General features: G+C 45.5%; 2 long non-coding RNA genes across 3 annotated transcripts in view; both read left to right on the top strand.

Moving 5' to 3' along the window:
- Positions 1–24,414, top strand: part of LOC311444753 — a 217,593-nt gene that overhangs the window by 55,127 nt on the left and 138,052 nt on the right. For both annotated transcript variants that reach the window (XR_014698043.1, XR_014698044.1), the window contains one exon: positions 19,328–19,410. This is a non-coding gene — a long non-coding RNA (uncharacterized lncRNA). The remainder of the gene's footprint in view (positions 1–19,327; positions 19,411–24,414) is intronic.
- On the top strand, positions 189–14,746 carry LOC311444752. The gene is made up of 2 exons (XR_014698042.1): positions 189–356; positions 13,590–14,746. It is a non-coding gene; the product is annotated as an uncharacterized lncRNA (long non-coding RNA).

The following is a 24,414-nucleotide window of genomic DNA, read 5'->3' as shown; positions in this document are numbered from 1 at the left end:
CCGCATTTATTTGCAAGTTCCAGCTTTGTATTTGTGGAAAGAAAAAAAAAAAATATATATATATATATATATATAAAAACAGTTTTTAACTTTGCAAGATTAAGTCCTTATTTCTTTTGGACTTAATTTGACTCACCTGAATTCCCTGGGCTTGTTACTCTGGGTTTATAAAGATGTTTGCCAGGCTGCTAATGAGCTCTGATGGGTGCCCTAAGCTGTTTCACCTGAGTCTCTCATCCCCGGAGGTCCCCCTGGGAGCTGTGTCTCCTGCTCCTGGCTTCATTTGGACTTGCCTCAGAAACTGGGCTGTTGCTGACCCTGGCTGTGACCACCAGACCTGTTCAACGTTTGCCCAGGTACTGGGGGCTGCGTTCCTGGCTGGTGGAGGGGTCACCCTTGGTTCTATTTGTCCCCCTCTTGCAGGACAGCTTGCTGTGTCTCCTGCCTGGCAGGGCTGTGGGAAGCCAGAGCTGGCTTTCAGTCGCTGTGAATACTTTCAAGACTGGTTTGTTCCAAGCATGGCTCCCTTGTAATGTTTTGTGCAGTTGACCTGGGTCATGGTTTGTGACTTGTCTGCAGCTCTGCTGCCTTTTTGCAGCTTTTACCATAGCTGCAGTGCTTGTTGGTTAGCAGCAAAAGCCTACATCCCTGGTTCTGCAGTCAAGGATATTTGTCTATCTAACAGATAAAGGAAAGTGGTCTGGATATGCTTTTTCTTGGGGGGTGGGCTGGAGGGAGTTTGCTTGTTTTGTTCTTGTGTATTTTTTTCCCTTTGTAGTAAAAGAAATGTATGTAGCTACAGTCACTGGTTCCCTGCGTTAATAAGTGCTTAGTCAGCTATGAAATTGTGGTTAAAATGGTGCCAAACTCTGAAGGGTGCAAGGAAAACTAGAAGGAAGAGCTTGTCTCTAAGTTTTTTTTGGTGAAACTCATCAGGGCCATAACCGTGTTTTAGAGCTCACGTGTCTTATTAATGCATATCTTGTGTGTGATGTGTGGTGGGTAGAGGCAGGTGAAAAGAGAAAAATCTTAGCATGTCTATCCTATGTACAAGCTCTTTGAGTAATATAGCAAATTGTGCTGTGTTGGGAGACAATGTATAAATAGGAGAGCAGCCTGGAGAAGCACTTTTTCCTCATCCCACTAGAGGGTGGGTGCAGTTTGGACAAAGCGAGGCTTTGGCTGCCTGAAGTCTGCCTGCTTGGCAAGGCACACAATGGGAGCGTGAGCAGCAGCTCATCACCTACCGGGGTGGTGGGGCTGTCAGAGATGCCAGTTCAGAAAATATTGAGCTCAGGGATGGATGCAAGCATTTTTCCCTCAGTAGTTCAAGCTCTGTAATCAGAAGATGGATGCTGTGAGTGCTAATTATATATAAATAATTGAGTGAGACAAATGTTTTGATCTTCAGTAGCTCAAAACAAAAGTGTCTATACGCTCTTTTCCACTATGGTTTTAGAAGTCCATCATGTTGACACATTCTGCCAGGCTCACAGACACAGCATTTAAAAACACTTATTTCAAAGAGATAAGAAAAATGTAAGAAATAATATTCCAGGCTGTATTTTCTTTTCCTTTAATATTTGCACATTTTTTTGTTTTGCAATAGAAAACATGCAAGTAAGAGTTCCCGATTGCAATTTCCATTCTAGAAATGAACCAGCTCATGCAGAAAGTAAATAGCTGCAGTTTAGAAAGAACTTCAGTGCATCACCATTGGTATGGTGTCTTCCCTAAACTCTAGTTCATATACAACAGCCTAAAAGATATTGTCTCAGTCTATCTTTACTTTTTTTCCCCAATCTGTTGGTTTGTGTAGTGGGAACTGAGAATTCAATGTTGGTTTAGGATAGAGCAAAGTATTTCTGTAGCTGAACTTTAAAAAGCTTGTCCAGAGTAATGTGGAATAAAAGCTCATAAAGTCAGGGGTTAGAGGACCTCAAAAGAGATAGCAAATCGACCACCATTCATTTGGTAAGGGAAAGAAAGGGTTTAGAGCTCTGAAACAGGGTGAGGGTCAAGAGAATGCCATGGAACTTCTACTACAAGAAAAATAATTAACATACTTAAGAAAAATGTCACCCTTTGACACCAAGTTGAACTCGTCTGTAGAGTCTAGTTGTGCAGACTGCAGTGAGAGGCCAAAGATTTGATCCTCTTGCAGAGGACTTGCAGTTACATGTGAAAATGATAAGGAAGAAGAAATGATGGTCCTGTGACTTGACCATTGGGTGCTGTCATAAAGAAATATATCTGGGGTGCTACAGCGTGGCATGCCCCAGTTGTGGGTAAGAGTAGCACAGCCCTGTCCTGGGTTAAGGAGGGATATTGCACAACTGGCCCAGGTGCCTCGCAGGCTCTGTGTATCCATTTTTAATTTTCCATTAAAGCATCGGCGTTGGCCTCTGCTGGAGACAGAAGACAAGGAGAAGATGGATCACTGAGTCTGTTCTGGCATGATAGCTCCTATGTTTTGTTCCACAGAAAGGGTTGTGATCAACAAAAACACTGCCAACCTAGGTCACTTGCCAGTTTATGAGCAATGGGATTGCTTTGCTGGTTTGTGCAGCCCCAGTTATTTTTGCTGTTATTGAAATGTGACATTGGCTGACAGCTCTGTGGGATCTCGCATATGGAGACGTTGTTCCGCAGGGATGGGAGAAACTGGACAAATTGTAGTGGGTTTTCACATATGGGGCCAATTCATGCCTGATGAACTCCTGTGGAAGATGCTGGCATCGCACCAGCCAAGAGGCTGTTTGTCATGATTAAAGCGCCTGAAATTTTCCCCCTAATGGGGGACCATGCTGGGTTTCAGTGTGTACTGCTCTGCTGCCGCCTGTTTCTGTTGTTGCTAGCTCTTCTGTAGTTGTTTCCTTTTGTTTAAAAGGAGAGCGGTGAGCTAAGCTGGTGGCTGAAGCTGCAAGTGGGGTCTAGCTGGCTTTAAAAGTGTCTGACATTGTCACCTTCAACACGTGGTGTGAGAAGGGGCAACGTGGATTAAGTAGAATCGGATCATGGAAATGAGACCAGAGTGGTGGAAAGCAGAAGAGAATGGAAATATCGTGGTGATTTGCTCAAGGACAGTCTGGGTCCAGCATCCAAGTGGTTTGGGAGAAGACAGTCCTGCTGCGGCTGTGCTACACGTGTCTGCGGAAGATGGAGCCTGAAGATGACCAGGGATGGAGGGGAGAGGAGCGTGGTGGGATTCCTGGAACTGGGAAGGGATTGGGTTGAAGGATGGGTATAGGAGCAGAGCTGGGGGAAGCCTGACTGCAGCCTGCAGTGCTAGATCTGTGCAATGTGCATGGCTGGACTTGGCTGGTGGATTTAATGGGCCACCCTAGCAATATATTAGAGAAGGTGATGAGGGCGTAGAGATGAAGATACAACTGCTGTGCTGTTTCCCAGCAACTTATGGCCATGGTTCAGAAAGCTAAGAAGTGAAGATGTCATTGTGAGTGATTTTTGGTAAAAAACCAAGCTCAAGTCTATTGTTTTAAGAAGTCTCTTAGGGCATACATAATATGGGGCTCACTTCCACTGCTTGCAGTGTGTCATGGAAGAGGGGGCTGGAGGAAGAGAAGTAAAAACCCAAGAGAAATGAGCGTGGGGCTTGAAAACAGTAGCAGGGCTGTAGTCTTGAAGAGAACCAGAGAGGCATCTTGTCTAAATAATTTAAGATGGTTCAGCTGGCCTGAAAGGGTAAATAATGATCTGGCAAGTGGGAAAAGATTAATTTTAAAGAGCTGACAGTAACTCAGCCTACTAGGAAGGGCAGCGGTAGCCAGACTGAGATTAATGTGGGCAGGAAGGAGAGGGTGTCTCAGGCTGGTGGGGAGAACTGGAGGCATCTTCCTTTGTAGGAGGTGGAGGCACGCTGAAACACCGATGCCTAGACCTCGTTTCATGACCTTTCAGAGCACTTGTTCTGTTCTCATATGCAGTTAACTTTGGGCCGTGGAAGTAACGTTACAAAAAAAGAAAAAGAGGGAGTACGTGTGGCCTCTGAGCTGTTGCTGTGTTGCTAAACCACCGCCATCCAGTGCTGGCTTAAACCGGAGCAGGAGGCTGTGACTGGACAGGGACGAATATGAAGATAAGTTAAGGAGATCAAATAATGTGTCCCATAAGATGCCAAGGGTGTTCTTTTACGCAAAAGTGCTTAAATTCTAGCAAGCCGTAGTCAATAGTCATTGCTCTTGCAATATGCTTAAACTTGTGTGTAAGCTCTGCTTTAAATTAAGTTGTTAGCATGGGAATTGTGTATAAATGAGCACAGCAGTCATAGAAAAATCAAGCGTGGTAATGGAGAACCCTGAAGTTCCAGAATAAATTCTGATTTATTTGTGTATTTTCTGAAAGCCAGCAAAACTTGTGAGCATTGTATGTGAAAGCAATGAAAGCACTGTCTAATAAGAAAAATTTCTGCTTTAGAGGAACTCTATTTTGCATGTTTTAGGGGAGGGACTTTGAGAGGTAACAGGTCTTTCTCCATTCAGATTTTGAGGCAGTGGCCAGGGAGGTCATACAGGTGTCTGTGGATGGTCCATGAGGAAAGAGAAGAGGTAGGAGAGTAAGGATGAGGACAAGTGGAGCCAGAGGATACAGCTGTGAGATAAAGGTACAAGGAGGGTGCAAATATTTGTTATACCTGCGGATGGATATTTTGGGCATGTACTTAAGAGTATGTGCATTCATTGTGTAAGTTGGGAGTAGTAAAAAATACTGTTACTGCCTCCTGTGTGCATGCAGAATCTGCCTGCAGAATCTCAGGCAAGTCCTCTCCCAGTCTGGAGGTAGCTTTGGTTTCACATGTATGGTTTTCGAAGGGCCACCTCTGTCAGCCACGATGTGGTATTGCTGTAAAATACGAAATAATAATCTTGCTCCCTGAAAGCCAAATCAAACCACAGGACAGATCTGACAGCTGTCCAAGCAACTGAAAACAATCAGTCATAAAACAAATGCCTAAGTCAACAAATAGAGAACCAAAGAAATATCAAGTGAGATTAATCACTATCAGTTGTTCCAAGATTTTATAACAAAGGGGGCAGGAGGAGGGATTAGTCTTGCAGACTTCACACACTTTTTTTTTCTTAAGGGCAGCAGTTATCCAAGTCAGTAAAAATGAGGTAATTATATTGCAAAATTCTTTGGATGAGAATGAGACTTATGTTCTAAAATCCAAAGCTACACTTACCCACAGCAGAAAATTGCTGGAAATCAGGAGAATAGCAGCTTGCATGTTTATTTTTCCTAGAAGAAAACAATTGACTCTTCAGAACTCATTTTGGAGTGACTGAAAACAGATGGTGGTGGAGATGCTTTGCAACCCAGAAGCATCAGGGTGGTTATGGATTCCTGGGGGCTCGTCGTGCTTGCCTGCCTCAGGCTTAAACTAATTCAGACTGGACTGGGAAGCAAAAGCCCTTTCAGGAGGCAGGAATTCTCAATTGCTGATTTCTCATAGTGAAAGAGCAGGAACGCAGCTTTGTTCTTTCTTCTGCTGTGACTGTTAATTAGACTGTAACGTGCTAGGTGCTGGCAGAGCTGACCTTGCCTTTCCCAAGTCCTGCAAAATTCTTATTTAAATTCTGCAGCAGGGAAAAAAGGGGGGTGTAAAAGCTCTGGACAGAAGCTTGAAAAAGCAGGGTTCCCAAAGACCTGTTGGTACAGCTCAGTGGCAGCAGATCATGCTGGGAAATGTATGCCAAAGTTAAATGTATGTCAAAGTTAACCTGTGACGCAGTAATTCTAGGTGTACGTATACTTCACAGAATCACAGAATCACAGAATTTTCTAGGTTGGAAGAGACCTCAAGGTCATCGAGTCCAACCTCCAACCTAACGCTAACAGCCCTCCACTAAACCATATCCCTAAGCTCTACATCTAAGCGTCTTTTGAAGACTTCCAGGGATGGTGACTCCACCACTTCCCTGGGCAGCCTGTTCCAATGCCTCACAACCCTTTCTGTAAAGAAGTTCTTCCTAACATCTAGCCTAAAACTCCCCTGGCTCAACTTAAGCCCATTCCCCCTCGTCCTGTCACCAGGCACGTGGGAGAACAGGCCAACCCCCACCTCTCTACAGCCTCCTTTAAGGTATCTGTAAAGAGCAATAAGGTCACCCCTGAGCCTCCTCTTCTCCAGGCTGAACAAGCCCAGCTCCCTCAGCCGCTCCTCGTAGGACTTGTTCTCCAGGCCCCTCACCAGCTTCGTCGCCCTTCTCTGCACCCGCTCAAGCACCTCGATGTCCTTCTTGTAGCGAGGGGCCCAAAACTGAACACAGTACTCGAGGTGCGGCCTCACCAGAGCTGAGTACAGGGGGACGATCACCTCCCTAGCCCTGCTGGTCACGCTGTTCCTAATACAAGCCAGGATGCCGTTGGCCTTCTTGGCCACCTGAGCACACTGCTGGCTCATATTCAGCCGACTGTCCACCATCACTCCCAGGTCCTTCTCTGCCTGGCAGCTTTCCAACCATTCCTCTCCCAGCCTGTAGCTCTGCTTGGGGTTATTGCGCCCCAGGTGCAGGACCCGGCACTTGGCCTTGTTAAACTTCATGCAGTTGACCTCAGCCCATCGGTGCAGCCTATCCAGATCCTCCTGCAGAGCTTTCCTACCCTCAAGCAGATCGACACACGCACCTAACTTGGTGTCATCTGCGAACTTACTGAGGGTGCACTCGATGCCCTCGTCCAGATCATCGATGAAGATATTAAAGAGGACCGGCCCCAGCACCGAGCCCTGGGGGACGCCACTAGTGACTGGCCTCCAACTGGACTTGGCTCCATTCACCACGACTCTTTGGGCCCGGCTATCCAGCCAGTTTCTAACCCAACGAAGCGTGCGCCAGTCCAAGCCAAGAGCAGCCAGTTTCTTGAGGAGAATGCTGTGGGAGACGGTGTCAAAAGCCTTGCTGAAGTCAAGGTAGACCACATCCACAGCCTTTCCCTCATCCACCCAGCGCGTCACTCTGTCATAGAAGGAGATCAGGTTCGTCAGGCATGACCTGCCTTTCATAAAGCCATGCTGACTGGGCCTGATCGCCTGCTTCCCCTTCAAGTGCTGCATGATGACTCTCAGGAGGATCTGCTCCATGAGCTTTCCTGGCACTGAGGTCAAACTGACAGGCCTGTAGTTTCCTGGGTCTGCCCTCCGGCCCTTCTTGTAGATGGGCGTCACGTTTGCTAGCCGCCAGTCGATTGGGACCTCCCCCGATAGCCAGGACTGTTGATAAATGATGGACAGCGGCTTGGCCAGCTCCTCTGCCAGTTCCCTCAGTACCCTTGGGTGGATCCCATCTGGCCCCATCGACTTGTGCACATCTAAGTGCCGTAGTAGGTCACCAACCAGTTCTTCATGGATAATGAGGGCCACATCCTGCTCCCCATCCCCTTCCACCAGCTCAGGGTACTGGGTATCCAGAGAACATCCGGTATTGCCGCTAAAGACTGAGGCAAAGAAGGCATTGAGCACCTCCGCCTTTTCCTCATCTCTTGTAACTAAGTTTCCCCCCGCATCCAGTAAAGGATGGAGATTCTCCTTAGTCCTCCTTTTTGTGTTGATGTATTTATAGAAACGTTTTTTGTTATCTTTAACGGCAGTAGCCAGATTGAGCTCCAGATGAGCTTTGGCCTTCCTAATTTTGTCCCTGCACAGCCTCGCTACTTCTTTAAAGTCCTCCTTAGTGGCCTGCCCACTTTTCCAAAGCTTATAAACCCTCTTTTTCCACCTAAGATCAAGCCACAATTCTCTGTTGAGCCAGGCCGGTCTTCTTCCCCGCCAGCTCGTCTTTGGGCACGTGGGAACAGACCGTTCCTGCGCCATTAAGACTTCCCTCTTGAAGAGCGCCCAGCCTTCCTGGACCCCTCTGCCCTTCAGAACCGCCTCCCAAGGGACTCCACCAACCAATGTCCTGAGCAGCTCAAAGTCAGCCCTCCGAAAGTCCAATACAGCGGTTTTACTGGTCCCCTTCCTGGCCTCGCCAAGAATAGTGAACTCCACCATTGCGTGGTCACTCTGCCCTAGACAGCTTGTAATAGCTCTACACAAACAATGAGAAATCCCTCTGTATGCAAAGGCTCTGTGGGGCTCCAGTGTATCTGGGGATCCCCTGCTCAGGAGGAGTACAATGAGGAAAGACAGGCTTGTGCTGTGGAGATGGTTTTCTTCATCAGAATAAAGGTGGTTGTTCTGTGTTTGAGGAAAGCACCTTCTCCTGCGATGCTTTTTCGATGTTAGTACACCAAGAACTTGAATTCTGTCCAAGCCAACAAGTATATGCATTAAATGACGGTCGCCCTGTGTTTCCACTTGCCAGAACATCCAAACGAGGCTTGCTATTTTTATATCAACCAGTCAGGACAGACACCTATACAGTATCTCTTCCCGTACACTGTAGTCCAGAGACATGGAGATCCAGTTTTGTGTATGAGTCCTCAGAGTTCCTACATCTGTGACTTGCTGCACGACTTCTGCCTTTGTCAGTATTATTTCATTGCCCTTTCCAGAACTGGGTGCTGCTGCAGCTAGTTGTGCAGCTAGAGAATACTCATGATGTGCTCTGATCAAGGTTAGTATTTAAATAAATGCTTAATTTCAGGCTGTGAGTAGTCATGCTGGATTAACAGGAGCTCCTGTGTTTCGAGGCTAGCTTGTGCATCTGTGCTTTGTGTCAGGGAGCAGGTGCACGTTTTCAGCGCGCTTTCTTACAAAAATTAAAGCAGTGCTGTGGAGAGATTCCAGATCAAACTTGGTTTTCAGGCTAGACCTATAGCATAGCAAACTCTGCCTGGGATTTGGAGGTGGAACTGTTGCTCTTCTGTTGCTTTCTTCATCCTTTAAAGGATGGAGATGGGTCAGACCTGCCTGTCACTTGCAGCTTTGCCCCTGCTGCAATCACCTGGGGCTGTTGCAGACATCTGGGGTTTGAGGCAAGCTTAATTAGTGTAAAATCTGACCCTTCCCCCTTCCCTTTCTCTCTCTGAAGTCACAGCTAAGCCCTCACCCCTTTTTATTTACCTTGCACTTTATCTTTTTGTTCTCCTCTCCCCAGGAGTCCAGTTCTCTTCATGGCTTCAGTCTCCCTCCTTTTTCTCTTGTCCTATTGTCATGCTGAGCCTGTGGGGTTCTTACTGAGGAAAGGTTAGAGTGAGAAGTCCCTGCAGCCCAGATCTCACACAATCTCACTTGAGCTTAATCCAATTTGTTTTTTTGCAGGGAGTTTTACAGCCGGGCTGGGGCAGCCCCAGAGCCTCTGAAGAGCAAACCTGGGCTGGCTGCACTGCAGCACGCTCCTGCCTTGTCGTCACTGGCTTGGTCCTAGCCAGGAAGGTTAACCTTTGTGGGTTAAGGTCTTTAAATGATCTAAAAATGTATGGAAAGCCTGTGGAGAAAGGGTGTTATGTTGGTCTTCAGTGGAGGAAGAAGTGAGGGCCAGGCAACTAGAGGCAGAGCAGCACATGTACATCCTCAGTGGTACTGAGGGAGCGAACAATTCCTGTGCAAGCTATGGTCCTTGGATGTTTCTTCAGAGCTCCTCGTCCTCTTCTTAGTGCCACCATTTAAATGGGCTCCTGCTGGCTCTTGGGCAAGCTGGCTGCTCCCCTGCTCTGAGGGGTCAGAGGCAGTGACTTGGTATCATCAGCTAATATTATTTCAGGCTTTTGAACACTGGTGGGGATGGAGGCTGAAGAAATGGGAGAAGCAGTATAAAACTTCATGCTGCCTGATCCTGGTAGTATCAGAAACCACAATTTATGAGCTTTGAGGTCTCAGATTTTTTTCTGAAAGAGTAGTGAAAGCACAGGGGCTAGACTCAAACCCTGCTCACACCACAGTCTGGACTTGTGGTGGTGGAAGCTGAGGTTTGTAATGCAGTTGGGGCCCATCTCTCAACAAATAGCTCTTCAGGCACTTGCTAATTTAAAAAAATGGCTAGAATGCTTTGGATATGAGGAGTACGCTATCTGTGTTTACAGAGCCTTGCAAAGGCATGAAATAGTGTTCCCTGCGTTAATGTTCCATTTAATAATAGCAGCCTGCCCCTCTAGGTAGTCCATTTCAAGACATTAATTGAACTTCTTGGGTGCTCAGGGTCATTAACCTTTGACTGTAGCTCACACCAGAGGCAAAGTAATAACTCAGATGTTCTCCCCGGTGTGCCTTATTGCTTAAGCACACTGTAGGAATGCACGATATCACTGGATAAATCATTCACCACGATATCATCAGAACGGCTGGTTTGCCATTTAATTCTACTGGGGTACAGAATGTTTCAAAGCATGGCAATTAACATTTTCATTGACTGGAAAACTTAATTGAATGATGTACATGTGTTTAAAAAAAAAAAGTGGGGAAGGAGAACAAAAGAAACAGTGAGCTGCATGTTGGCAGGTAAGTCTGCATCCTCCCCCAGGCAGGTGCCTTATCTACGTGGTGTGCTTACTGTTATCTCTGCTGGCCTGGACCATCTGCCAGGTCTTAGCTCTTACCATGCTGGAGGTTTGCAGCACGGTGTTATAAGGGAGAGAACTGGGATGTAGCTGTGTATATATCCAGAAAATCCAAAGATACCCAGAAAAATAGAGAAATCCAAAGATATGGAAAAAATAGGGACACCTTAGACACTAGGGAGCTTATTTTCCTCTACATTTCTCCTGCTGTCTGGAAAATTTCTCTAGGGGCTGTTAGGTTTGAGTATTTTTAGAAGTGATTTTAAGCTGAAAATGCTAGTGGATTTGCCAGCTTGGACCAAAGCTGGTAGTACTTCCTAGGGTAAAACTTGCTCTCAGCCTTGTGAGAGCTGAGTGTTCAAGATTTCCCTGCAGGTACTTTTTGGACTGCTGTGGTGAGCTATAGTTGGTGAAATCACCAAGAAAATTAGCTAAAAGACGTATTCACAACTGCTTATTCTCACCACAGCTTTTTTTCTTTTTAAATCCCATCTTCAGCAGCCCTCCACCTCCCAGCCCTGCTGTTCCTTTTGGCCCCCTAATCCCTGCCCTAAGCAGGGGGCTTCCTCTGCAGCCCACCTGGCTGCTCTGGGCACCCCGTGTCCTTTCCTCTCCTGCAGGCTGAGCCCCAGCTGGGGCTGTTTGGAGGTTCTCTGACCACTGCATCCCGACACAATTCTGGGACTTTCCAGGCTGAAATGCCTGCAGAGACTGTTCTGGGAAGACAAGGGCTCAGCCTGTCCAAAGCCAGAGGCAGGGAAATGTCCTCGTCTTTGACGCCTGCTGATTCCAAGAAGTAGCTTTGGCCCATCCTCGTGCAGAAGCTGTCTCTGCTGGGGCCCTGGTGGATGGCCACACGAGCAGTAGGCCCCAGTTCCTGGTAATGCTTCCCAAAGAGAGGGACTTGGGTACCAAATAAGATCAAAATATTCTGCATTTTTCTGTGTTGGTGTGACCTTAGAGCAATGGGACCAGAGGGTGGAGTTTCCAAAGTACGTGACCGGTAGCTACAGTCCTGAAGGAATCCAGAAACCTCCAGCGTGCATATGAGCAAGATAAGGAGGAATGTGTAGCTACTGGCTTTATTCTAGGACACTGCCGTCCCTTAGTCTAGCCTAAACCCGGAGCCAGAGCAATGAAAGAGTAGAGATGAGTCTGAGGGAGCGTGGAAGAACATGAGCTCACCCTGGAGGTCTTAAGCTGCCAAGGTTTTCCTGAAAAGGGAGCTGATTTCATGCAGGCAGAATACAAGGACTCGAATGTCCCCAATAGGAAAGTTTCTATTAAAAAAAACAAACCCAGACGAACGCTTTCATATTAATGTAAAAATTCTTCTGTTTATGAAATCAACTCTTTAAGGGGGGTGGAGGGGTGGGGGCAGAAAAAGAAAAGCTGTTTGTTAGCATAATGAAATCCAGACAAATATTTATAGCTACTTTCAAGTGGCTTGTTCTAACATGAGTCGACTATCCTTAATACCTTCCCTTTAACACCATTAAGCATCTCACTGGCACTCAGAACAAATTTATGAATGTCTTATAAAAGTCAACAAGCCGCAGGAAAAAAATAAATAAAAAAGAGCCTTGTGCAAACAGTGCTTCATCACAAGAACTCAAACAAAGAAGGTCATATTCGTCATTTATTCAGAGAGAGGGTAGCCAAGAAGACTGATGAAAGATGACACAAGACCTGGCTGACTTTAAATCTCCACCTAAGAGCAGTTTCTGTAGGTGCTGCCAGGGTGGCCACACTCTTTGCAGGCTGCTCCCCTGCCACGTCTCATGGTCTGGTGGCTGCTTTTCTCCTCTCGAGTGTTGTCTTCTGCACAGATGCGGAGGTTGTGGGGGGAAGCGCAGGAATCTGGCCTGCGAGGCCTTGTGAGGAGGGGGACTCCTGTCTAACGAGGAGTATGGTTTGATGGGTTTAATATAAATTCCATTGCCTATTTCTGTTGTTGGAGCCCATGAAGCAGATGGGGAGGTATCAAAACAGAGGAGCTGGTGGTAAATCAGGTGGGCAAATGTGCTGGTATGAGATGGTCGTGAGGGTGGCCTGAGGTAACGTAACTCTTCTCAGCAACAGCTCAAGAACTGATCAGAGGGGATTTGAGTTGGTAGTTGGCGGTTCCCTGTCACATTTAAGCACTCTGATGCACACAACAGCAATTAATTAGGAGCTTATTGTAACCAGTGAGCCTTTTTTTTTTTTTTTTTTAAATCAATTCTAGGAAGTTCTGAAGCTGGAAGGGAAGCTTCCTGGAAGTGTCATCCTGTCAGTGACAAGCACACAGCGGGAGAGGGAAGAAGCCTGCATGTGGAGGCTAAAGCTGGGCTGGGTCATGGGCTGTAGGAGTAGGAAGGGCTGGGGCCTCATCCAAGGCAGCGAGGTTCAGCTCTGAGCATCAGCAGGAGCCAAGTCACCCCCTGCAGTGAGGAGAGGCTTGGGACGGGGCTCCAGCATGGTGCACGGAGGGAGTTTGCCTTGGGCTCATTGTTTTCTGGCTTAGGGGAGTGTTAAAACCTGTGGAGGGATGGGGACTGGGGGAGGGATATGCCTTGCAGGATGGGAGGTGGGAAGTGTTTAGACTATATTGCAGTAGGGTCATAAGCCTAGGTTAAATCTGGAGCTGGAGAGACTTTTTTAACATCATAGAATCGTTTAGGTTGGAAAAGACCTCTAAGTTCATCACCTTGGCTGGGTTTTTGGAGAAACAGATATTTACTGGAGAAAGTTCCTTTCTTGTGGCAGTTTTTGTTTCTGATGAATCACTGAATTGTTCTGCCAGCTTTCAAACCTGCCCTCTATTTTCACTTTCCCCAGCTTTTGGAAATCTGTTCAGCATTAAGAGCAGGGATTGTATTCTTTCCTTCCCATGGTGAAGGAGCACGTGTGCATGCGGTCACATCGTACAAATTGCCAGCACAATGCAAGCAGTGCTGTATTGCACTGAAATGAGTCAGGCTCTGCCCCTATAGCAAAGCAGGTGTCCTGCAAGGTGCCTAAACTTGCAGGAGACCTCATCTCCTTAGTCCCCAGAGCTGTGCCATGCTTTGAAACTGGAAAAATACCTCTTCAGTACTGCACACCAACTGGATAAATACACATCTTCAATTTTTATTGTCATGTTCCAGTGTTGAAGCTACCTGGCGAAAGGACTGCTACTACCAGGCATCTCTTGGCTCTTGCTTGGCCACTCGCTGATGTCAAGCAGAGAAGGGGACCCAAAGGTGCTTCCTACCAGGACCTCAGCTTCTGAGCGCCGGGGATGCTGGACGTGGGGCAATCCAAGCTCTAGCTGCCTTGTAACATGGTGTCTGTGGGATATAAGCTATCAACACCCTGCAGCCCACCGTTTCCCTCCTCCAGGACAACATAAGCCTGATTCCTCTTGGTTTTGCTATCCCTATTATTATTCTTATGCCAGGTGAACTCAGAGGCTCTGCCACCAACCATGCATTAGAAATGGTCGCTGTTCCTTGTCAGGGTCTAATGCTGCAATCGAGGGCAGGTCACTTAAACCTGTCAGTGGGTTTGGGAGGGGGGGACAACGTATGTGTATATTCTCTAGCTCATGGAGCTTAATAATCCTGTGGAAAGGAAGCTGTTACAGGATGCTTATCATTTTTTACCTACTAACTCATTTTCAAGCAAAACTGGAAGATTTATGCCCATGAGATAGCCTGCAAAGTTCAAGTGAAGGGGAGTGGAAAGAGCAACCCTCAAACTTTTCATAAGTCACACAGAAAAGACCTGAAAAAATCCTCTGGCAAGGGATGATGAAAGAGCCTCATGGTTTTGAAAAGTTTTTTTTTTTCCTAGGGTTAAAGTCTGCCTGCTGCAGAGTTAGACTTTCTCCTGCTCGGAAACCATGTAAAAGTTAAACAGTTCAAGAGTATTTGCTGCTGTAAATTGTTATCCAGAATCCTGGTGCTCTTGGCTGTCTATGTTTTATCTCTTATTCATGTCTTTTCCTTCAATATTTAAGGTCATTTTCTGTTTTATGGCATGACATAAACTGATAACAAAACCCTACAGCCTCAATAGTTACTTTAACCACTTATTTTCTTTTAAACATTTTGTCTTGCCAAATTATTGAGTCAGCTGTAATGACCTTGATGTAAACATGTACTTTTGAACTTATATGAGGATCAAAGGCAAAGCAATGTTAAATGGAGGCTGGAATCTGGAAATGACCCATGCAAAGTTGGCATCTGTCTTCCCTCTCCTTTCATTCATTTTTGCAGTGTGGAGCCCAGAATAAATTTGCTCATTTCAAAAGTGAAGAAAATGATTTTTTTTTTTTTTTTTTTTTTTTACATTTGCTAGTGCTGCAAACACTGTGGTGTCTGAGCAATGGTCTGCCTCCTTTCTTGCTTTAGCATGGTCATCATCAAGATAAATCTTCCACAAGTGACACAGGCAAAAAGAGCTGTGCTGTTTATTTTCTGACCATTCTTTGCTTGGATTCTCTGACCAGAGTAAAATGCTAGCCAGGGAAATTAGTAGATAGCTCTCAACTGCAGGTTGCAGTATTTCAGGAAGAACGCTTTGTCTGTAGTGATTCTTTTGAGAAAGAAGTAGGGGGTTCATCACAGACTTTTTTTATTAATTTCTAGATGAACAGAAGAACAGATCAGCTGTTTATCCCTTCTAAGAAGGCAGCCAAACCTGAACAGCCAAGTTAGAACTTTGCTGTGCTGCTCTGAAGAAATGAAGGATGAGTTGTGCTGGCAATGGAGGCTTTGATTCTAGTTTGTTCCAACTGTTGATGCTGGAATTGAGAAGGTTTTGGTAATTTATTAAAAGTGACACTTAGCTTTTCTTAAGATGACTTAAAATTCTAAACCAAATCTCTAGAAACCTTACCTGCTTCTGTGAGAACATGCAGAGAAATAAAGTCCTTTTCAGAAGTGGTCTCTGATTTCATGGACCACCCTTTAAATGCCCAGAGCATCTGCAGCTTCCCTTGGCTTCATTTGGAAAGGAAAGATGTCAGGGAAAACCAGGCCTGCTTTGTCCTTTAGGCTGCACACTTGGAAGGAGGAGATGCATGAAAGCATCCTGACGTACTCTCTGGTGATGTGAGGGCAGTCAGGGCTGAAGCAGCACTAACAGTTTCCTGGGTCTCTTCCACTTTGTCTTGCAGCCTGCTCTTGTCTGGTGGTAATAACAGAAGCTATCTGGGGTCAAGGACAAGAGTGCTTTTCTCTTTTCAAAGAGAAACAAGTTCTCTCCCCCCCCCCCCCCGCAAACACCCTATGTTGAAATGAATAAAATCCCTGCTGTAGCTATCGCATCTCCTTTACAGAGTTGTTGGGTTTCCAGTGAGTAAGTACCTATAAATGCTAAATATTTAAGAAGTTAATTTTCCAGGCTCTTAGTGGCATTAAACAGTAGATAGAGTTTATGGAAACCTGATTCTCCAGCAGCTATAAATCCCTAACAGTGACGAAAAAGTTGCTGCCTTTTTTTTCCAGCCACACGGTCTTTAAAATATTAACAGGATTTTTTAAACTTTATTTGGACCAGCAGTCATTTTTCCAGCTGTTGAGCTGATCAACACTTCAGTTTTTTCTTCGCTCCCAGTCCATCAGACACTTACATTTTTATTTTAGTTTTTAACAAGGAGGAAGTTTTGCTGACTACTTGGTCTTATTCCTAAAAATACATAGGAGTGTATTTAAAGGAGGCTTGTCACCATTGCCTGGATTGTACAGAGGTCCTCTCTTATCCCATGGGGCAATGCTTTGCAGGCATAAATACAGAAAAGAGGCTGCTGTCACTGTGACATAGCAATAAAATCCTTCATATTGTACGTGCAGTTCTGACATCAATGAGATCTGGCAGTGAAGATCAGATCTAAATCTTCTCAGGACGCTGCAGTCAGTCCATGCTGTGGCATACTGATGGGACAGAGAAGGCTTCTGACAGCTTTCCATTTGCCTTATGAGACCCTCTGCTTGCAGAACTCTTCCCTGAAAATGTTCTCCCCTCCTGGTGTTCTCTGCCACATGGCCCCTTTCCTGCCTTTGTCAGGAAGGGTGATGTGTCAGTGTTGGTCAGAGTAGGGGAAAAGGACACTCCTGGGATCCTTGCCCCAGGGTATTCTCCCGCTTTTTGGACTCAGTGCAAGGAACAGCTTCACTCTACACACAGCTCCTGGTCAAGGGAACTGCTTAGTGTTGAAGGGAGGTGTGTGTGTGTAGGGAAAATAAACCCTTGGGACTGGCTGGGATCCTGGAATTTCATAGTGCAAGGGAATTGTGTGGTGTCCATGCTTCAGGAACACCAAATTCTTTCAAACCGGGTCTGTGTTGATGTGCCTTTTGTAACAGCCACTGAGAGCTCTGCACACGCTGCTAGTGCTAGAGGAGGTGAAGGAGTAAAGGACTTGAGGTGAAGGGTGAGCTCAGACTGCGTGTTACTCCCTGGTGCTTGGCTGCAGTCGGCTCTGCAGTGTTAATGGTCCCATCATTTGCCTGTGAGCGTTTTATAGATCTATATTGATTTGGTTGTATAAAAACAATTAGCAAAGAGCATTGGTTACATTCTCAGCTGGGGAGATTGCAAGGAGCAGACGAGGAAACCGGTGTCTGTAGTTCTCGCAGTGTTCAGCTCCTTTCTGGTTTATAAAAGGAGGTGTGTCAGGGAAATTGCACAATCTGGAACTTGAATTTAAAATGAATAGGGCTCACAGAACCAGATAATTCTCCTAAGGGAAAAATAAATACCCAAAGAAGTTAATGGCTCAGTGTTTTGAGCACATGTTACCAAAAAATGAGAGCTTGACAGCCATGGTTGGGTATGGCCCTTCTCTCCCCTGCCCAGCTCGGGGGTCAGAACATCTGATCATGGCCAGGGGGGTTTCTCGGAGCACTAAGCATACAGAGATGAAGGAGGTGTATCTTCTAGCTTGTTGGTGGGAAGGAAATAATGCATCAAGACAGTCACAGCCGGTGACCCAAGCCCCAGAGCTACCTGTGCCTGCTGGGTGCATTTCAGCTTTCAGTTATTGTAGAACAGGTTTAAAAATAAGCTGGCATTTACTGATGTGTATCTGTTAACTTTCTCCTTTCATCTCCAAGTGGATTCTTGGGCAGAACTCCCAAATTTCTTGGAGGAGGCCCTTCTTCACACCCTCCGATACTAAACACTTTGGGACCACAGTTCTGCATATTCTCACTCTCCTCTGGAGCCTGATGCAGGACAAGACCCTGCTCTCCTTTGTTTAGTTGTTCTTAAAATCGGGCCATTTGTTTGGACTGTTGCCCAAGTATTTTTTACAAGTCCAGACTTCCACTCTGCCCTTGAGAGCTGCTGGTCGTCTCCCTCCCCTCAGGCTTTTGTTTATGTATGGCTTTCCTTAGCCTGGCTTTTGGGGGAGGGAGAAATACACGAGAAGAGCCGAAAGATCGTGATACAGATGATCGCTTGTTGTTTGTAAATGAAAAAAATCAGGTGGTCACCTTGGCCTAATGTCCAAGGTGTGTTTAACTAAAGGGCAGAACAGCTGACAATCAAAGTTCTTGTACAATAATGGAACATCAATCATTGTTTCATTCATGATTTTTTTTTCTTTTTTTGCTGCTTCAGTAGAACTAGGTCAGGATGAAATCTAATCTGCCTATCACAAAGCCAGTGCTATCACAAGGTCGTTCCTTTCATCCCAGCTGGAAGGCAGGGTTACATCAGACAAGGTGAAATCGCTGAAGTCCATCTTCCACTATGCAGGGGTCACGTTCCAGGTGGGCGAGTGGTCTGATTTGCTGCCCTGCCCTCTCTTCCCCGTGGGGGCATCCTCTTCCCTTAAACCAGGGAGCAGAATTGCAGGCTTTGCCCCTGCTAGCAGAGCAGGGGATGGCTCAGGGATGTGACCGCAGCCAGGAGGCAGCTGGCCTGCTGCCTGTCTCGTGAGGTCGGTCAAAGCCGGCTGCTGCTGTGCTCTGCCAGGTGCCAGCAGACTCGGGCAGGAGCTGCTGCAGTTTTCTCAGCCCCTTGGAGCCCTCTCCAGAAGTCATGCTGTACCACCAGACCGCTGTCGTTTAGCTGTTGGGGATGCAGTGGCTGTGGAAATGACATGGGGTAGAACAGAGGAAACAGTTTAGAAAAAGTAGTTAGATCTTCATTTTCCAAGTCTATCGACTCCCAGATTCCCCCTCAGGAGGGAACACGTTGCTATTTTCTTTCTAATAAGATTCTGGATGACTTTTTTTTCCTAAAGTGTCATGAGTAGAATGTGGTGTTGCAATGAGGATTTGCTGTGCCCAGTGTCCTCCTGAAGACAGATCTATCTGGACTCAGACAGGAGTTCCTGTAGAATTGCACTGTACATAGGGCAATATAGGCTTATGAACTGGCGTTATTATTGCTGCCATGATATTTGTATGTCATATTTGCAAAATGCTGCCTACTCCTATTTTAGCTAGAACACACAGAATAAACATGGAAAATGAGGTTGCAATTTACTTCCAGACTTGGATGCACAAATAATGCTGGAATGATTCTTGAGAAGTTTTGGGGCTGTGCCCTTTGTATAATACTTACATGTCTTACTGGTGTGATTTCTACCTACCATAATTACAATTCCATGGTCCACTCCAGGACTGATGCCTGTAAATTGTTTTGAATGTATGTCTGAGTGTAAGCATGAGGACCCAAGGAGAGGTCCATGGTAGTTAAGCTGTCTGACAAGCAGCTGTTGAAGAGTACCAGGCGGATATTCAGGACTCTTTTGCTGCTGAAGTTGGGCAGCAGATTCAGAAATGAGGAAGAGGTCTGAAACTGAGCTTGAAGACTGTAATGAACCCAAATGAAAGCATAGTAAGATAGTAAGAAGCAGTACAAACTTTGACATTTTTTATTTTTCTAGAGCTCACCCAAGGCACAAATGGCAGATGCATTCCACCTTCACTGTCCTCAAAATGAAGCAAGAAATTCCATGTGGAAGTTAAGGTAAGCTGTATTTCCTTAATTACAACTGTGTAGTGAAATTCCTGATGACATAAATTAAAGGACCTGGGCAAGGAAGTTATGTTCTCTCTGACATGAAGAATAGGGCAAATGAACCAACTTTGAGACCTCTTTACAAATCTCTGCACATTGTTCTTCTGCTTTGCTGGTTCTAGTGGCAGTGGAATGGTGCCAGCCACGTGTCCATTACGTTTTCTCCTCAGCTATGCCTACTGAAGTTCCTGGCACTGGGGATGTAGTCCTGGCATTTGAATGCTGTGGAGTATCAAACCGATGGTCTTCTGCATTTTTGGTGATCAGACTGGGATGCTGTGCAGAACATCAGTCTAGCTGGACAGAACTGGGCTGGATGGCTTTCAGAGAATAGTCTTTCATTTATATGAGAATTTGCTTAGCTTCTTTCTGGTAAACTTTCTAAGCCTGCACGATGATGAGAGCAGTTATCAGAGTACTGCAGTGCTTTTGTGATGACTTGCAATCCTTAGGACTTCAGTCTGTGGGAAAGAACAGACGAAGAGCTGTACTGAGTCATCCCAGAAGTGCAAGTAGTCCTAGCTTGTGTCTGGTTTGGGTCACAGCAGCTGTGTAAGGAGGAATCTATAACACGTGGTACTTCCCTTGATGTTACCTTCCTAGCCTGCAATAGTCTGCAACTGAGGAACATTTTGAACCGGAGATTTGTTCTTCTCTTCCCCCCTCTGAGATCAGTGACAGCTGTGGGCTCAGTAACCTCTGAAACCCAGGCATTTCTATATTTAAATGCCTAAATATAGATGTGTAGAGGCCTATGAGCCCGTGGGCACCATTGAAGTGGACTGGAAATTTCACATTTGCCTTTCTGGTGATTGGATCAGGCCCTATTTCAGGTAACCAGCTTGAAAAAAAAAATAAAGATGGATTAAGTGGCTTCTGCAAGATGGTTGAACAAATGGGACAAATGGTTGGCAAAGCTCAGGAGTTCTGGATTCCATTCCCGTGCCCTGACTGCTGAATTAAATTTGTTCTTGCATAGAAGGAGCTCATGCATGCAGCAGAGATTCAAAAGCATCTTAACTGCATCTACTCAAAGCACAATGCTGCAGAGTTATTTCTTGTTCACTGTTCTTTATGGTGGTGTCTAGAGAGCTTGTAGGATGTTTTAGTATGACTCCTGCTTGGTTAACAATACGGGCAGAGCCTCCACCTTTTGTGTTGATCCAGAGAAGGTTCATAATCTCCAGTCCATCTGTTCCTCCTAAGTGTGTATGTGTGTAACCAGTAGTAGAGATCAATACCTCTCTTTCAAACAGTAGCATTTAGAGTGGGGGAAGCAGAGAACTGTCAGAATGTGCTGCAGCAAGAAGGAGGTATCGCTTGGAGGTGTTTTCTGTGCAGGACACAGCTAAACTCATCTCAGGGAGATCAGCCAGTCTAGCAGTGAGCTGTGCTGCAAGTATGCACCAAAATCCCTTTCCCTTTGAAGCAGGGAGAGTTAAACCATTGACTTTATTGCAGTTGGGTTAAGCCTGTAAATAGTTTGTAATACTTGCATATTATTAGTTACTCTCATGGCTAGATCTAAGCATACTTGATCTCCAGAGGAATTTGACTTTGCATACAGTCAGGCATTCCTCATTTCACATTAGCTGGATAAATGCATGTGCAAAGAAGTGTGGGTTTGTCTTAGCCCAGTTGCTTCTTCCTGAGAGGGTGACGAATGCTCTTTTAGGAACTGGGTGAAATGCAGCATTTCTGAAAAAGCAATCTATAGTTCATCTCAGAACAAACTACGGCTGTGACAGCTGAGCAGGGAACGCTCAGGCTCTGCATAGGTTGAAATCTTTTATGATGTGGGACCGTTGGCATCTGCTGTGCATGTCACAGAACATAAGGACAGCAAGTGGGCGGTTCAACAGCTGGGATGGGAATTGGGGGTGGGGGGCATGGAGCGAGCTGTCATCTGATGGCTCAGAGCAAAGGGAACAATAGGGTTTGGAATACTGTAACTTAGCATGACTTGCTTCACAGTATATTGAGCTTATTTCAACACCATCTCATTTTTTCTTCATCGCCTCCTATTCCCCGGTACAATTGCACACTTTGCTTACTTCTGTCCTTCCACAGTCATGCATACAAACTTCCCTGTGGATTTATCATCAAGAAAAGCAGTCAGCAGGTGCACTTGGCACATCACGTGCAAATGAGGGTGCTACGATGCTAGTGCAGGGGTAACAGCCACAAGGTGAGGAGCTGGATGCTAACAAAAGGAGTATGCCGAGGTCTGGGGTACTTTGTGTATCCCTCAGTCTTCGTGGGGAGAGACCACAAAGTTCAGCATTGGGTGGTTCAGCATGGTCCTGAGGTTGGAGGTGGTTCAATACACAGGAAAAGTTGTCCTGCTGTGACTTGACGGGAGAATGGCTTGGATAAGCAGACTTGAGATTTTCTTAGAAATGCTTTTAATGCTTGCAGTTGAGTTTTATCGCTCATTAAGCTGTTAGCCTGTTTTGATCTTTATTTCAACAAGGCCAGCTTGCTCTATCTTTATTATACGCGTGTCAATGTGTACATAGTCTGTGTTCCTCTTCTAAGAAATGAGTGAGCTGCATCTTGTCTGGGTGATATCTCTGGGCAAATTCCACACAGAAGGCATTGGGCAGCCACGCCCAGGGTCAGAATTGTCTCAAAATCACCAGGAGTGGGTTTTTTCCAGGGATGTATACGTGCAAATGTAAAATCTGAAGCTAGCCATCTTTATTCGCAGTTTCCAAGTACAAAGACTTACTCGTGTGGGTAGAAAATCAGGCTAAAAATAGACTTACCTTACCTGACCTTGCAAGTAAGCTTGATATCTAAGAATCCGTGGGAATGATCCCTGGGTCTGAATTTATTGCCTGTTGTGAGCTGAGCTGTTTCCCTGTCTGAGGGTAGTGCTGTATTGTTCTCTTAAGGGCTGCATGAGTCACGTCTTACGTGGGCTGTTTTATCACTCTAATTAGTCTACAGATTGAGAAAAGGAAAAGTGTACACAAAAGGACAAAGGCAAAACATATTAGTGGCCCTTGTAAACTTGTGAGGCACTCCATATGATTTTCTGGTTGAGAAATAAAACACTCTGAACTCCTTTCATCTAGGCTACAACGCTGAAATGTCTCTTCCATATGTCAGTGGTATAATCTACATAATGAACAAAGCTTCACAGATGGGCTGGCTGATGCAATGGACATTCTTTTCATAAGTTGCCCTCACTTTTATCATTTTTCTTTGGTTTCCCACAAGATGGGCTGAATATTGACAATTACTGAGCTATTACTTCCTAAGCTGCATAACTTATAAAACTGCTGCAATTCAGCGAGGTGGAATTTTGTTCCAGAATAATCAGTGGCACAAAATAGCCAGAGGAAAAGAAGGTAGACATTAAAAAGAGGGGGAAGAAGAAAAAAACACTTTAGAATGAGTGTCTTTAATAAATAAATCCACCCCGATTTTCTGCTTTCTTTTTTAACCAATGTCATTAAGTTAATGTTTTTTTTCTCCGTACAGTTTATGCAATGATACAGCTCTTCTGACTGCCTTGGAACTTCTTTGTGCCCTTGGCTTCTGAAGTTTTTAGAACTTGTTTTAGTTTTTATTACAAATGCTTTTTTTAAACTGAAGGCCTTTTAGGAATGCAGGAAAATATTTGTTTTGAAGTCCTGCTTTCACCTTCATTGCTTTCCTTGGCCAAAGATCACCACTTATTCAAATTCACAAAGTTCTAGGACTTCAGATTTTATTTCCGCAAGCCTCCTTGGTAGGTTGGAGATCAAATCCTTTCTGGTTCCTCTCTTAGCCTTTCTCCAAAGATGGTTGGTGGTGACGTGGTTTTAAACTCAGGCTCAGTCTAGCCTCCCAGTTATTGCTGGATCAGAGAAGGTAGAGTCAGAGGCTGAATTTACTATGACCATGCATCCAGGGCTTGGATGAGCTTTGTGGAAAACAAAAGTCTCGTTTGTATGAAAGAGGGCATTTTCTTTTGCTGTGTTACGAGGATGCATCGTCCCGGCCAAGAACCTGGAAGACATTAAGGTAGATGTGATTGTCAAACATTGAGCTTTTCATTTCTGTAAGGGACCAGCTGAGCTTGTAGTGTATGAGGTGGAACTGCAACCCACGAGTAGGTATGGAGGTGACATTTTGGTTATCCAGGAACAACAGTAAAGTGCAAGAGTTCTCATTTTGCATTAGCTACGTGCATGGGGAGAATATAAAACTTTATGTAGCGGTGGCTTCCAATAAAAGGAAAGATATCTCATTCTTGGAGTGAAACTCAGACACTCACCGGTCCAAAGAGTTTGCCTAAGGCCTCCCCAAACTCACAGTCTCCTTTTGTCTTTCACAGTTGCCTGATTGCTGGTTCTCCAGCTCTTACTCTGTCTCTCGGAGTACGTGTGCCACCCAGCTGAAGGTGTGACTGCTCCACCTCGTGTACCCGTACCAACAACCGAGTAACCGCACTGGCAGAGGTCTAGGTGCCAAATATCTTCCCAATGTCTCAGGCAAACATGCTGAACCTCCCACTGCTGTCAGACATACTTTTATGCTGACTACCTTGGAGATGTCTAAAATAGTGGTGTTAGTACTGAATTGTACTGTAAATGCGTCCTCAGAAGTTCCTGCAGCTAGGATCAAAGCTGCACTGCTTCCAGTAACAGGGAAGTATGCAGAAAGCGTACTCTCTTCTCCAGAGACTATAAATATCCTTCTATATTTTTTCTTGATTTAAAAGAAATGCCAGTGCCTCAGCTTTATGCTGAAGCCATCCATAAGGGTTTCTGTTCTATCTCTTGCTAGATTCTTTTCAGGTGTTGCATTAGATAAAATCTCCCCTCCTATCCACCTCTCTGGGACCGTCACCCCTGAGTGCCTCTTTCGCTATTTTAGGTGTATTGTCCTGATACTTCTTTGGTGCAGAGCATGGAGTCTGTTTTTACAGGCTGACTGAAACAACTAGCTCAGGGACTCATA

Source organism: Aythya ferina (assembly GCF_964211825.1).
Source record: "Aythya ferina genome assembly, chromosome: 14".
Lineage (NCBI taxonomy): Eukaryota > Metazoa > Chordata > Aves > Anseriformes > Anatidae > Aythya > Aythya ferina.
This window is presented reverse-complemented; position numbering and strand designations above follow the sequence as displayed.